Source organism: Ambystoma mexicanum, chromosome 6q (genome assembly GCF_040938575.1).
Source record: "Ambystoma mexicanum isolate Mex_15411 chromosome 6q, UKY_AmexF1_1, whole genome shotgun sequence".
Classification (NCBI taxonomy): domain Eukaryota; kingdom Metazoa; phylum Chordata; class Amphibia; order Caudata; family Ambystomatidae; genus Ambystoma; species Ambystoma mexicanum.
In genome coordinates this window covers 398,539,399-398,554,826 of record NC_090937.1, presented here as the reverse complement: position 1 = coordinate 398,554,826, position 15,428 = coordinate 398,539,399, and the positions used below count along the sequence as shown (strand labels likewise).

General features: G+C 46.4%; 1 long non-coding RNA gene across 2 annotated transcripts in view; it reads left to right on the top strand.

Annotated features, from left to right (window-relative positions):
• The first annotated feature begins 750 nt into the window (after nucleotides 1–750).
• LOC138516073 (uncharacterized) overlaps nucleotides 751–15,428 on the top strand; it is a 47,934-nt gene continuing 33,256 nt past the window's right edge. The window contains exons 1-3 of one of the 2 annotated variants that reach the window (XR_011282220.1): nucleotides 751–829; nucleotides 910–995; nucleotides 1,268–1,322. This is a non-coding gene — a long non-coding RNA (uncharacterized lncRNA). Of the gene's footprint in view, nucleotides 830–909; nucleotides 996–1,267; nucleotides 1,797–15,428 lie in introns of those variants that run through there. The other variant, XR_011282219.1, reaches the window with a different exon arrangement.

Below are 15,428 nucleotides of genomic sequence, written 5' to 3'. Positions count from 1 at the left end.
CCCAAATGATTGAATGAGGAGATCAACTACATGTGCTATTTATAAAATCAAGATGGTCATTCACTGACTCAGAATAGACCAAGTGATGAAGAAGGGTGAGTTTCATGTATGATAAGAGAGTGTGAGACCGGAACTGCATGCCTATTGATGTTATCTAAAGCGTGTCTACATCGCAGAATGACAATTGTATGACTGAAACATGTGAAAACCGCAGTATGACATTTGCAAAACCCAGCATATGAGATGTGAATGAAATATGCAAAGACTGCAGTATGCGATTTGCAATACACAGAAATACTTAGGACCTTTTGTTTCTTCAACAGCTCTAAAATTAACTGTTAATGCCATTTATTATATGTTTTGTTTTATTCTGAGAACATTGTCTAAGTTTACATTTACCTATGTTGGAATACACTCTGAGCGCATAATGCCTGCACACGTGACAGTGAGTTTCTTCGCCATATTGTTCGAGCCGATAAGAATCACTATGAAATACAGCCTGGTTGGTACATTGTTGGAGCGAATATGAATCAGTTTTCATTCACATCCTCATGATCCTTCAAACAGAAATCAGCACAAGTAGAATGATTATTTACATTTTGTTCACTAGCCATAGGCACTTCTACGCACACCTCCACACACAGCCATTTTCATGGGGACAGTCCTGCCCTCCTGTTGCTATGGGAGGCTAAGACGTGAGGCGGACGTGCTCCTGCAGCACTGCGGGAGCGCGACGCCTCGCCGCGTCACCATAACAACATTTAAAAACAAAGTGGAGCCGCGCGTCCTCGCGGCTTCACTCACAGATGAACGGCTCCGAGTCTGAGAGGTAAGACTCTGCAGCATACTTAGACACAATGAATAGCAACAGATAGCTCGCAGATTTACTGACATATTTACTAAATATAGGTGCCGCTTTCATTTCAATGCTGGAGTCGGCATTCGAAGATACGAAGAACACGTGGCGCATGTTGGACAAAAAGGAGTAGATAGAGGTAGGATCCTCATAGATACATCCACATGCTTATATGGATAGTTTAGAATGGAATCTTACGGCTATTGAGATTGATTGACATTTCTATCATTTCTCCTTTTTCTCCACCCCTGCAACGTTGATGACACCCAATTCGCACACTATTGGCACGTACTGGTATGTTTATTATTCTGTTTTTACATGGATGTTCCTATCTTGTTTTGAAACTATATATATTTCTTTGAATGTATATTCCTTGAATACACTTTGACAAATTTATGACGATATATGCAGCAAATTGGACAGCCCTGAAGATGGCGCTTAGCTTCACCGAAATGCATTGGCAAATGTACATTGAATAGACCTTTGTATTAGACCTCTGTCTCATTACTCGCCACTTGAAAAATATCAACACAGGAATGTGCATTAAACAGTCCCTGTACTTTTCATATGTTTCATTGGATTATGTTCTAATAAAGACAATAGTACATTTTCTTCAAAGAAATAATAAATATACAAATGAATTCTAAAAGCAAAGATGGGTCAGAACAGATATCCTGCTCTTCTCTATGCAGATGATACAGTCTTGTTGTCCACTACCCCTCGGTCTTTACACTCTTTACGAGCAAATGTGGTGACCTTGACTTAAGCCTGAATGTTGAAAAAACAAAGGTCACTGTCTTCAAGTCTAAATTTGCCAAGGATTGCAAATTGAGTATTGATGTTGAGGGTCGTACCTTTGGACTAATTCAAATGTTATGGCTATTTGGGCATCAGGTTTTATGCCTTTGAGGTACGCAGGTAGAGAAGGCATGTGGGGAAATATGGTGGAGCAACATTTACATTTTTCAATAGACATGGGACACGGGCACTTCTTCCGGCTATTGAGCTCTATGATAAACAAGCCATTCCTGCCTCCCTCTATGGCTCAGAATTATGGGGGAATACAAATACATCTAATCTCAGTAGATGGGAGGGAGGAACACATATTTTATAACAACTTTTACAGCACCCTTCTGGTACCCCCAATGTTCTCTTACACCTGCAGCTTGATACCCCCAATTGGCGACCAAGCCTCTCTCTATCCAATTTTGTATTGCTGAGGCTTTGGAGCTCTACAGTGCTGGGCAAGTATCTAGACGCCCCGAAACACCCCCTGAGTCTTGAGGGTGGCAAAAACATTCTGTGGGTGGACCATGTAAAAAAAGCCTGTTTGAACTGAATGAGGCTAGATTCTAGGAGGAACTGCAAACTATAGATAAGGTGGCCATCAGAAGAATTAAGAAAGCAGCTATTGTTCTATCTAGGAAAAAGATGATCGAAGATGCAGATTGGCTGAATTTAGAACTGCTGAACCTGGATTCTTTTTTTTTTTTTTAAACTTGTTTTTACTGGTTTTACAACATGTAACTTATAACAGTCCCTCCCTCCCTAGCCCACCCACCTCCACCCGCACCAGGATATTCTCTAGGTTGTGCGTTCTGTCCGAGGTTCCTTTCACTGTGTCAGTTAAACATGTCCAGGGTTCTTATTTTGTGTGGGCACCACTGCTCCATGTAGTCACTCTGGAGGTATTCAAGGGCTATTCCCCAGTCGTCCCGGAATCTTTGGTGTACGCCTTGCAGGTTGTACGTTATCCTCTCTAGGGATATATGTGTCCAGACCCTTCTTATCCTTTCGAGTGCTGGGGGCGGATTTTTTTGTTTCCATTTTTGGCCTATTTCAAGCCACGCGCCAATCAGTAGAACCTTCATTCTAAATCTGATTTTTGCCTTGAAAGATACCTTAACTATATTCCTCCCTCATATGCAAAATCACGTGAAGTCAGATTGATGTTTGGGACCTTGCAGATAGTCTCCCTAACACATTGATGGGCTGGCAGCGGGCTTAAAGGTTTGTCCTCTTTGTGGCTTCCACAAAGAGACAGTGATTCATTTTTTTGTTTCTGTGTGATGCCTCAAGACTACCTTGCTTAGGGAAGCTGGTGTCCGCTCAACCAACGAGGCAGTGGGACTTTGTAAAGAAAGCCCAAATCCTTGTTGTAAGTAGTGTTTCTCAATATGTTCATAGAGCCTGGCTCTTAAAACAGAAACGGACTATGTCACTCAACGAGGAAAACCAGTCTTGAATTTACCAGAACAGGAACATGGACATTAATGACTGAAATTATGAACAGACCAGAATCACTGTACGGACATGGATTATTGATGCTTTTAAGAGCCAGTAGGGCTGCGATTATACTCTCCCTACTGGACTCCTAACAGAGATTATATTTACTCTCTTCTTCACTATGCACTTTGCACTTTAACCTCTGAGCACATTTATCCATATAATGAATTTCCTGTTGATATTGTTTTAACATGTTATTGCCATGTTTTTTATGTTTCTAACTTTTATGCCATTCAAGCCGAATAAAGTCTGTTGATTGATTTCACAAAGGTATTTATCATGCACACAACTTTGCACATTAAACAAGCATTTGTAACGCTTCCGGAGACCTGAGATCTTTTAGAGTAATGGCCTACCCCTTTATTGTTTGCCGTACCAGCGGTCAGGGGAACAACCACACCAGAACCTCAGGTCATGGGGAGCAGACTAATGCTTCCAATAGTGGCTTTGTCAGTTTATAGTCCATGGTGCATGTCCAGCTGCATTTAACTATAATCCCCTGTAAGACTGAGTGACACTAAAGCTGGAGTGTCCTTACGGTTTCTGCGGGCAGTCAGAAGGGTGGTCCTGGAAAACGGTAATTCAACTGTGGGCCCTTAATTTGTGCCATGGCATGGTGTCTCCTAACATAGCATCACATAGCCTAAAATCATACAGTATGGCATAATAAGACATAAAAGCTGGAGAAAACATTTTGGAAATGTAGAAATAGCAATCTCAGCACGTGGATTCCTATGCTGTTTCTGATATATGAGATGAAATTGTATTTTTCAAATTGCGCCAGGACAAAAAAAAACTGAATTGACAAGAAGTCGTTTCACACTTATCTTACGTATTTATTAGATCTAACTCAAGGAATGCATTAATAGCCATGACACTCGTCTAAGTCTTAGTTAATTACCTGTAACTGTATTTCTCCAGCATTGGTATCTTTCATAGATTCACATGCTTGAATATTCCCTGTCATCAGACCGGGAATCCTCAGTGATTTAAATAATTATTAAAATTTTTAAATATATACATTATTTCCATAGAAATATGAGTGTAGATTGCCCATTATGGAATATGAGCCATTCACTTGTGTAGTCCCACCACCTCACTTTGGTCCTTTATGGCACCAACCAATGAGGTGGCAGTGCTTAAGCTCCACCCATGTCAGCCATCTTCAGATTTTGAACCGTAGAGACTACAGTATGATGGATGCTGAGCATAGGAGCAGCCTCTCGGGGAGGCGGGTGGGCGCATGTGAGTCTATGAAAGATACCAATGCTGGAGAAATACAGTTACAGGTAAGTTATGTTATGTTATGTTACTTTGCATTTATATAGCGCCTTATGTACCATTGGTATGGTCTGATGGCGCTGGTAGGTTGAACGCCCTTGGGAACCGAAGTTCAAGTCAGTAGAGAGATTAGAGAGAGTCAAAGGTGCGTGTGAGCACCGGATATGTGTGCAGCTGGTGTGGCATTCATGTGATAGCTGCTTCTAGCGGTAGGTGTGGTGGTTGAGAGATCAGGAGTATGTGTTCGTTCTGGCAGGATTTATTCAGACCGTGTGGTCGTGTTAGGCCTGCGGAAAACGACTGGCTAGGGTGTGTGTAACCAGCAGTGTTTAATTAGAGTGATTGGGAGTATGAGGCAGATGTTGGTATGAGAACAGCTATACCGAATGGTGTCATAGTATCGCTGTGTTCTATTTGAGTGGTGGTGTAAAGAAGAGAGTAAGCGTGGGGATGTGAATATGGCGGTTTACTTTAGGTGCTTGAGATCGCGCCCACTCCAATAATTCCCTGAACTTCATCCGTTCCATGTACTCTGACTGTTCCGTGCATTACGACCGTTTCAAGCACTCAGACTGTTCCTTTCAGTGCTCTTTCAGACGTTCCATGCCCTCCAAACCATTCCACATATGTCACGCCATTCTGTGCACTCCAATCCGTTCCATGCACTCCAATCCGTTCCATGCACTCCAATCCGTTCCATGCACTCCAACCCGTTCCATGCACTCCACCCTGTTCCATGCGCTCCAACCCATTCCATGCGCTCCCATCCGTTCCATGCACTCCCATCTATTCCATGTAATTCAACCATTTTATGCACTCCACCATTTTAAGCACTACTCCATTCATTCGATCTACCCACGTTATCCTTTCTCCATGCATCATCCATACACATGTCATCTTCACACTGCTCCTTTCATTCGTTCTACCCATGTTATCCTTACTCCATGCATCATCCATCCACATACGTCATCTTCACGTGGAGCACACGTTCCATTCACTTAACTGATTCCACCCATTTCACTCGTTCCATCCACTTCACTAGTTCCGCCCACTTCGCCGGTTCCAAGCACATCACCCGTTCATTCATCTACTTCATCCGTTCTACCATTTCACCTGTTCCACCCACTTCACCCATTATACATTACTTAATCCGTTCCATTCTCATACTTCACCCATTCCATCCACATACTTCACCTGTTCCATCCAAATACTTCACCTGTTCCATCCACATACTTTGCCCGATATAGGGCATCCACTTCACCCGTTCACCCGATATAGGGCAGACTTTCTAGACTTTGGCGCAGTGACGTTATTAGGGACATTGTCAAATTCTGCTATGCCAGAGTGGTGGTGTTATAAATGCTTCTAGAGTCAACTTTGTACCGACAGGTTATTGGACACACTCTTCCAAAATTAGCCAAGGCATGCTAATAGGCACACTTCTAAGGACAGCCAGGGCACGCTATCAGGCGCACTTCTAAATTCCACTTTGCACAGAGAGGATATTCTTCTACGTTCAACCAAGGCACGTTAATAGGCACACTTCATAATTCCACTTTGCACCGGGAGGATATTAGACACACTTCTAAATTCAGCCAAGGCACGCTAATAGGCACACCTCTAAATTCCACTTTGCACCGAAAGGATATTAGGCGCACTTCTACGTTCAACCAAGGCACGCTAATAGGCACACTTCTAAAGTCAACCAGGGCATGTTAATAGGCACACTTCTAAAGTCAACCAGGGCATGTTAATAGGCACATTTCTAAATTCCACTTTGCACAGAGAGGGTATTAGGCACACATTCTAAAGTCAACTAGGGAACGCTATTAGGCACACTTCTAAAGTCCACCATGGCATGTTAATAGGCACATTTCTAAATTCCACTTTGCACAGAGAGGGTATTTGGCACACATTCTAAAGTCAACTGGGGCATGTTGATAGGCACATTTGTGAAGTCAACCAGGGCATGTTAATAAGCACATTTCTAACTTTCACTTTGCACAGAGAGGGTATTTGGCACACATTCTAAAATCAACCGGGACACGCTATTAGGCACACTTCTGAAGTCAACCAGGGCATGCTATTAGGCACACTTCTAAAGCCAACCAGGGCATGTTAATAGGCACACTTCTAAATTCCTCCTTGCACAGAGAGGGTATTAGGCACACATTCTAAAGTCAACCGGGGCACGCTGTTAGGCACACTTCTAAAGTCCACCAGGGCATGTTAATAGGCACATTTCTAGAGTCAACCAGCGCATGTTAATAGGCACACTTCTAAAGTCAACCAGGGCATGTTAATAGGCACACTTCTAAATTCCACTTTGCACAGAGAGGGTATTTGGCACAAATTCTAAAGTCAACCAGGGCATGTTAATAGGCACATTTCTAAAGTCAACCAGGGCATGTTAATAGGCACATTTCTAAATACCACTTTGCACAGAGAGGGTATTTGGCACACTCTAAAGTCAACCGGGGCACGCTATTAGGCACACTTCTAAAGTCCACCAGGGCATGTTGATAGGCACATTTCTAAAGTCAACCAGGGCATGTTAATAGACATATTTCTAACTTCCACTTTGCACAGAGAGGGTATTTGGCACACATTCTAAAGTCAACTGGGGCACGCTATTAGGCACACTTCTAAAGTCAACCAGGGCATGTTAATAGGCACACTTCTAAATTCCACTTTGCACAGAGAGGGTATTTGGCACATATTCTAAAGTCAACCAGGGCATGTTAATAGGCACATTTCTAAAGTCAACCAGGGCATGTTAATAGGCACATTTCTAAATTCCACTTTGCACAGAGAGGGTATTTGGCACACACTCTAAAGTCAACCGGGGCACGCTATTAGGCACACTTCTAAAGTCCACCAGGGCATGTTGATAGGCACACTTCTAAATTCCACTTTGCAAAGAGAGGGTATTAGGCACATATTCTAAAGTCAACCGGGGCACGCTGTTAGGCACACTTCTAAAGCCCACCAGGGCATGTTAATAGGCACATTTCTAAATTCCACTTTGCACAGAGAGGGTATTTGGCACACATTCTATAGTCAACCAGGGCACGCTATTAGACACACTTCTAAAGTCAACCAGGGCATGTTAATAGGCACACTTCTAAATTCCACTTTGCACAGAGAGGGTATTTGGCACATATTCTAAAGTCAACCAGGGCATGTTAATAGGCACATTTCTAAAGTCAACCAGGGCATGTTAATAGGCACATTTCTAAATACCACTTTGCACAGAGAGGGTATTTGGCACACACTCTAAAGTCAACCGGGGCACGCTATTAGGCACACTTCTAAAGTCCACCAGGGCATGTTGATAGGCACATTTCTAAAGTCAACCAGGGCATGTTAATAGACACATTTCCAACTTCCACTTTGCACAGAGAGGGTATTTGGCACACATTCTAAAGTCAACCGGGGCACGCTATTAGGCACACTTCTAAAGTCAACCAGGGCATGTTAATAGACACACTTCTAAATTCCACTTTGCACAGAGAGGGTATTTGGCACATATTCTAAAGTCAACCAGGGCATGTTAATAGGCACATTTCTAAAGTCAACCAGGGCATGTTAATAGGCACATTTCTAAATTCCACTTTGCACAGAGAGGGTATTTGGCACACACTCTAAAGTCAACCGGGGCACGCTATTAGGCACACTTCTAAAGTCCACCAGGGCATGTTGATAGGCACAATTCTAAATTCCACTTTGCACAGAGAGGGTATTAGGCACACATTCTAAAGTCAACTGGGGCACGCTATTAGGCACACTTCTAAAGTCCACCAGGGCACACTATTAGGCACACTTCTAAAGTCAACCAGGGCATGTTAATAGGCACACTTCTAAATTCCTCTTTGCACAGAGAGGGTATTAGGCACACATTCTAAAGTCAACCGGGGCACGCTGTTAGGCACACTTCTAAAGTCCACCAGGGCATGTTAATAGGCACATTACTAGAGTCAACCAGGGCATGTTATTAGGAACACTTCTAAAGTCAACCAGGGCATGTTAATAGGCACACTTCTAAATTCCACTTTGCACAGAGAGGGTATTTGGCACACTTTCCTAAGTCATCCGGGGCATGTTAATAGGCACATTTCTAAAGTCAACCAGGGCATGTTAATAGGCACATTTCTAAATTCCACTTTGCACAGAGAGGGTTTTTGGCACACATTCTAAAGTCAACCGGGGCACGCTATCAGGCACACTTCTAAAGTCAACAAGGGCATGTTAATAGGCACATTTCTAAATTCAACTTTACACAGAGAGGGTATTAGGCACACATTCTAAAGTCAACCGGGTCACGGTATTAGGCACACATTCTAAAGTCAACCGGGGCACGCTATTAGGCACACTTCTAAAGTCAACCAAGGCATGTTAATAGGCACACTTCTAAATTCCTCTTTGCACAGAGATGGTATTAGGCACACATTCTAAAGTCAACCGGGGCACGCTGTTAGGCACACTTCTAAAGTCCACCATGGCATGTTAATAGGCAGATTTCTATAATCAACAGGGCATGTTAATAGGCACATTTCTAAATTCCACTTTGCACAGAGAGGGTATTTGGCACACATTCTAAAGTCAACCGGGGCACGCTAATAGGCACACTTCTAAAGTCAACCAGGGTATGTTAATAGGCACACTTCTCAATTCCACTTTGCACATAGAGGGTATTTGGCACATATTCTAAAGTCAACCAGGGCATGTTAATAGGCACATTTCTAAATTCCACTTTGCACAGAGAGGGTATTTGGCACACACTCTAAAGTCAACCGGGGCACGCTATTAGGCACACTTCTAAGTCCACCAGGGCATGTTGATAGGCACATTTCTAAAGTCAACCAGGGCATGTTAATAGGCACATTTCTAACTTCCACTTTGCACAGAGAGGGTATTTGCCACACATTCTAAAGTCAACCGGGGCACGCTATTAGGCACACTTCTAAAGTCAACCAGGGCATGCTATTAGGCACACTTCTAAAGTCAACCAAGGCATGTTAATAGGCACACTTCTAAAGTCCACCAGGACATGTTAATAGGCACATTTCTAGAGTCAACCAGGGCATGTTAATAGGCACACTTCTAAATTCTACTATGCACAGAGACGTTATTAGGCACTCAATCTAAAATCAACAGTGAGTTTCCCTTTCAAGTTGCAACTATACCAGAGATTCATTTTTAGGCACACTTTCTTGATGCAATAGTATCACAGTAATGCTATTAGGTAGGCTTTTAAGTGTAAGTGCACCACGTTATGCAGATGTTTACAATAGTGTGGTTTCTAGGGTTGAGTGGTAGGGTAGTATGGCGTGAAGTAATTGCTTCTGTCCCTGCCCTTGCCACACTTACTTATTGCTGGGTTCTTGCTTCTCCTGCTGATACCTGCAGATACGTCCTGGAGCCGTCATTGCATCATTGTCGGGGCCCTCCTTTGCCTCGGGTCCTTAGCCGCAGGGGCTGCCCTGGGATGGCCAGGGTAGCAGAGTCAGAGGACCAATCAGGGCACGGTGGTGGAGGGGAGGGGGGAAGCAAAGGCTGCGCAGGGAGGCTGGGGGCTCGAATTTAAGCTGGGAGGCGGGAGGGACTGGGGAAAAGTGGGGAAGCCGAGGGGAGTGGAGCACAACGTGGCCTGCAAAATGCCTTAAAATTAAATTATGGGCAAATGGGGCCTGTGCCGATGCACCACTCACCTGCTCTCCTGGATGGCAAAGGAGGCAGTGGGCAGCGCAAGGGTCACTAGACCATAGGAGGCAGGCTACGGCAGCCACTCAATGCCGGTGAACGGGCTGGGAGGCGTGAGGGACTGGGAAAAAGTGAGGAAGCCGAGGGGAGTGGAGCACAACGGGCCTGCAAAATGCCTTCAAATGAAATTATGGGCAAATGGGGCCTGCGCCGATGCACGCACTCACCTGCTCTCCTGGATGGCAAAGGAGGCAGGGGGCAGCGCAAGGGTCACTAGACCCACGGAAGCAGGGTACGGCAGCCAATCAATGCCGCTGGGCAGGCTGGGAGGCGGGAGGGACTGGGGAAAAGTGAGGAAGCCGAGGGGAGCGGAGCACAACATGGCCTGCAAAATGCCTTAAAATGAAATTATGGGCAAATGGGGCCTGCGCCGATGTACGCACTCACCTGCTCTCCTGGATGGCAAAGGAGGCAGGGGGCAGCGCGAGGGTCACTAGACCCGAGGAGGCAGGCTACGGCAGCCAATCAATGCCGGTGGGCGGGCTGGGAGGCGGGAGGGACTGGGGAAAAGTGAGGAAGCCAAGGGGGTGGAGCACAACGGGGCCTGCAAAATGCCTTACAATGAAATTATAGGCAAATGGGGCCTGCGCCGATGCACCACTCATCTGCTCTCCTGGATGGCAAAAAACTAGTAAGTAACTAAGACTTCTCCAGCATTGGATCTTTCATAGATTCAGATGCTTGAATAGAATACCAAGCAGTTAAAATATGCCCCCATCATACATACATAGATATGCAGAAAAAAATTCTGTGAGCCTTTACCATACAGCAACATGTTGTAAGTAGCTCATGTATGCTAGCGTGGAATTCTACATGTAGAATTCCACGCTCCAGGTTCCAATATTGTTTACCTTCGTTGTGAGTTCTACTGGTCACTTGAAGGGGTTGATGTGGGAGCTGGAGCACGGCTGGCTGACCTGAATAAATGTAATATTGATCCACTCGCAGTGTATGACTCGTTATTACACAACACAAAGGTTACATACCAAGGGAAATGCGGGAGAGCAGGCTGCCTTATGCAAAGAGGTGGTGGAGCACTGTTTGGCCCATTGCATATTCTTTGTTAGTATCTTCTGTCAGGCAGTAATGCTTGGCAACGTGTGCAAAGTGCTCCAGGTAGCGGCTCTGCATATGTCCTTCAATGCTACCCCGGCGTGAAACGCTACTGAAGCTACTCTCCCTCTGGTGGAGTGAGCCGAAGGAGGCTTGGTGAGGGGGTCGCCTTTAGACTGATGACAGTGGGTGATACATTGAGAAACCCAACATGCCAGACTCTGTTTTGAGTTATGCTGACCTTTATTGCGGGCAGAAAAAGCAATGAACAAACTGTTGGGGGAGCGGAACTCCTTACTTCTCTGTAAGTAAAACTATAGAACCCTTGCCACATCTAGAGAATGCAAAGTTCTCTCTGCATCAGAGCTGTGATTCTGGGAGAAAGTTGGGAGTGGTCAACCTGTCTACCCACGCGCCTGACTGCCTCCAGCCGTGCTGCCAAGCTGTCCCGGATTGTAATTCCCTGCCTTACCGACGGTTGCCACGTCCGGCGGCGAGCTCGAGCCCCCGGAGCTGTTTATAAAGTGAGGCTTTCCTGTGCACATCGTGCAGGCCTCGCCTTGGTACCAGCGCCCTCGCCTTCTCCGGCGGCGCTGCTGTTCGGGAGACGCATCCCATGGCAGCAGGCTGCGCTCCCCAGCCAGGTCAAGCGCGGCAGGGCGCTGGTGTGTCCTGGATCTCAGGTGAAGAAACGGAGAGCCGCAGCACACAGAGGTGAGGAAGCGAAGCGCAGCGTATGCGCTCCCTGACCCCCTGCATGGTAAGGGGTGGGGCCTGCAGCAAAGCAACCGCAGCATCCAATCGGCGTGCAGGGCTTGGCGAGGTCTCAAGCAAGGACTGCCCCCTGTATGAAATAGGCGCGCTCGCCCCCCTACAGGCAACAAGGGGCGGGGCCCTGTCGAACCCTGGTCTCCAATCAGCATACAAGACTGAATAGCCTCTGAAGAAGGCGGCCATGCTCGAGTCCTGAGCAGTAGTTAACCCTCTCTGTCCCAAGAGATTTCCACATTTGCATCTGCATATCTTTGACTTGAAGGCTGGTCACACAGTGAGGAACTGTAATTGGTCTACCAGCGCTTAATTGCTAGTGGAATATTCGGTCCATCTTTTCACCTGACATTGAACTGTTCTCATACCTCTTACCCAAATTCAAGTATTGCATTCTTCCAAGTTTCCAAGGTAACCGTTGGCGGCCAGGTTGTGTCTGCAGTTAAGTCCTTGCTGTAGAGTCCTCACCAACCATGCAGCATAGCAACGCTTGTCCTCCTCCCGCATTCCTACTCAAACCGGGAGAACCACCCATTGCCTGGGAACTTTGTGTGGACACATTCAAGGTATACCTAAGAGTATCAGGAGGTGCCAGGCTATCGGATGATGACAAGGAAGCTGCTTTTACTCAATTGTCTTGGCACAGAGGGCCTCAGAAACTTCAGACATTTGCCGGGGCCCAATGTACTGCCCCCCCCTGATAATGGTGAAAGTGGGGATGCTGCGCAAGGAGCTGTGCTCATGTATGAGACTGCGCTTAACAAATTGGAGGGGCATTTTGGGAAGAGGGCCAGTGTGTTTCTGGAGAGATATCACTTTTTCTCAAGGGCACAAGGCCCGGGCGAAGGCATCGACTCCTATGTAACTGCTCTACGTACACTCATAGCCACATGTAAATTCACGGGTATGGTGGAGGAATACATCTGTGATCAGATTATGATGAGAACAAATGAATCTAGGGTCAGGGAAAGATTGTGGACTGAGAGGGATCCACCAGTAGAGAAAGTGGTCGAAATTGCGCGAGCCATGGAGGAATCGAGAAAAATCATGAAGGAAATGTCAGAAAAAAGTGAGATTGTGCATATGGTTCAACCACGCAGGACTGAAGATGCCAGAGCTAGAGACAAGGAGCCCAAAGGGAAGTTCAATTCAAGGGATGTTTGTAGGAGGTGTGGCTGGTGTAGGCATTTGCCGGGGTTGAAGGAATGCCCTGCTGCCACAGTAGTTTGCAGAAAGTGCAAGGGGAGAGGGCATTATACCCGCATGTGCAGGAGTAATATTCCTACCAAGGAAAGTGTGAGAATGGTAGATTCGAATGATGTGATGGAAGGGGTGACGGTGATTGGTTACGTAGGGTCTTCTCAAAACTCTGATGTATGTGTCAAGGAGGGTTTGTTGTTGAGTGTGGGTTTGACAAGGAAGAGCGCATGGGCCTTGTATAAATGACGTGCCTATTGACCTGATGGTTGATGCATGATCCCCCTATACAATGGTCTTTCCAGAACTATATTATTCCAAATTTCAGAAGAGAGTGTCTGACTTGTATCCCTCTGACATCAACCCTTGTGCCTACGGGCGTGTTCTCATCAAGGTGCTGGGTTTTGGTTGGATTAACATAGAGTTTCAGGGGTGCAAGACTAAAGGGAAACTCTATGTGGCGCATAAGGGTGACCCAGTTGTGGGTTGGGACGAGCAGGCTGCCCTAGAAATAGAGATTCGCCCCGGGAAGGCTCTTCCGGTTCTGAGTGTGGGCGAGGAAAGTGGGAACAATGTTGAGTTGGCCGTACCATTGACAACGGCGACACTTCAGAACAGGTTTCCCACCGTTTTTACATCCAAATTGGGCAAGTTGCGGGGGTTTTGCACTCAAGATAGTTTTGAAAAGGGGTGCCACCCCTGTTGTACACAAAGTTCGACGTGTTCCCATTGCGGCCCGTGACTCACTTAGAGGGGAACTCACCAAGCTCATGGAGGCAGGGGTGATTGAAGAAGTGGAGTGTTCAGAGTGGCTGGCGCCGGTGGTTCTAGCACGGAAATCTGATGGGGGCATGAGGATGTGCGTCGATCTCAGGGATTTAAATTGCAACATCTGGATCGACAGGCATCCTTTACCGAACAACAGCGAGATGCTCTCCTTGGCGGGGGGGCCTCCTGTTTCTCTACTTTTGACCTCTCATCCGCCTATCATCAGATAGAATTACACATTGAGTCACGCCCCCTCACCTCTTTCATCACTCCGTTTGGCGCATTCCGCTTTTGCCGAATGCCTTTCGGTTTGGCTTCCGCATCTGCCGTTTTCCAACGAGTTATGCAGAAGCTGTTCACTGGTGTCCGTGGGGTAGAATACTTCCAAGATGACATTTTAGCCTGGAGAATCTCTCGCGAAGAACACGATGAGATAGTTCTTCAGGTGAAGAGTGTGTTGGAAAAGAGTGGTCTTGCAGTTAAGCTGAGCAAGTGCAAGGTGGGTGTGGAAAGTGTGACGTACCTCGGACATAACTTGGTGTGGATGGTGTTCGTCCCAAGGAGGATTTGGTAAAGGTTTTTTTTTTTTAATTTATTTTTATTATTTTAAACAAACAAAACAAAAAACAATACAGCTTTTCAGGACGTACATAACCAATATCAAACCATCACATTATACAGTGTTATTCTCCGCCCTCCCCCTTCCCACCCCACAAACCTGAGCCGGCTCGTCCGTGTTATCTACAGGAGCATTTACGGGGATCGCCGTGCTTGTAGACTCGTCTGAGTCTTCTGTTTCATAATTAACCTGGTGGGGGTTTGCCATAGAGGCCACCAATTGTCGCCAGGCTATCAGGGGGCCCACTTCCTCCTCTCCCCCCCTGGTAGCAGCTTCAAACCATACTGCGGATTCTGCTTCCGCCCATCTCAGGAGGTCCGCCCACCATGTCTCCACCCTAGGCCTGTGGGCCACCTTCCAACACATTGCAATCCTGCGCTTGGCCAGGATATAAGCCAGATCCTTCATCTTGCTTATGTGCTTTAGATTGCGGTGCCTGGGAAAAATCCCGAGCATGCATGCCCAAGCCGACCCCACATCCAGCACCACTCCCCCACCGGCCATTTCAGTCTTTATTTCGTCCCAAAATCTGTGCGCCTCGGGACAAGTCCAGAACATATGCAGCAGCCCCGCTTCCACCTCCGCACACCTGGGGCATTTCTGTACAGACCTGGCTATTTTCCCGGGGGTCAGATAAGCCCGGTGGGTGACATACACCTGGATCTGCTGGAGTCTCGCATTCCGGGACACCTTTTTATGGTACCTTTGAGCTCTCTCCCATTGCCCCTATGTCAAGGGTCCTCCTACCTCCTCCTCCCAGTCCTGCCTCAGTTGAAGCAGCTCCTTCCCTGCCTTTGCTCTCAGGAGCTCACATATCCTGCATCAGGGTCGTCCACC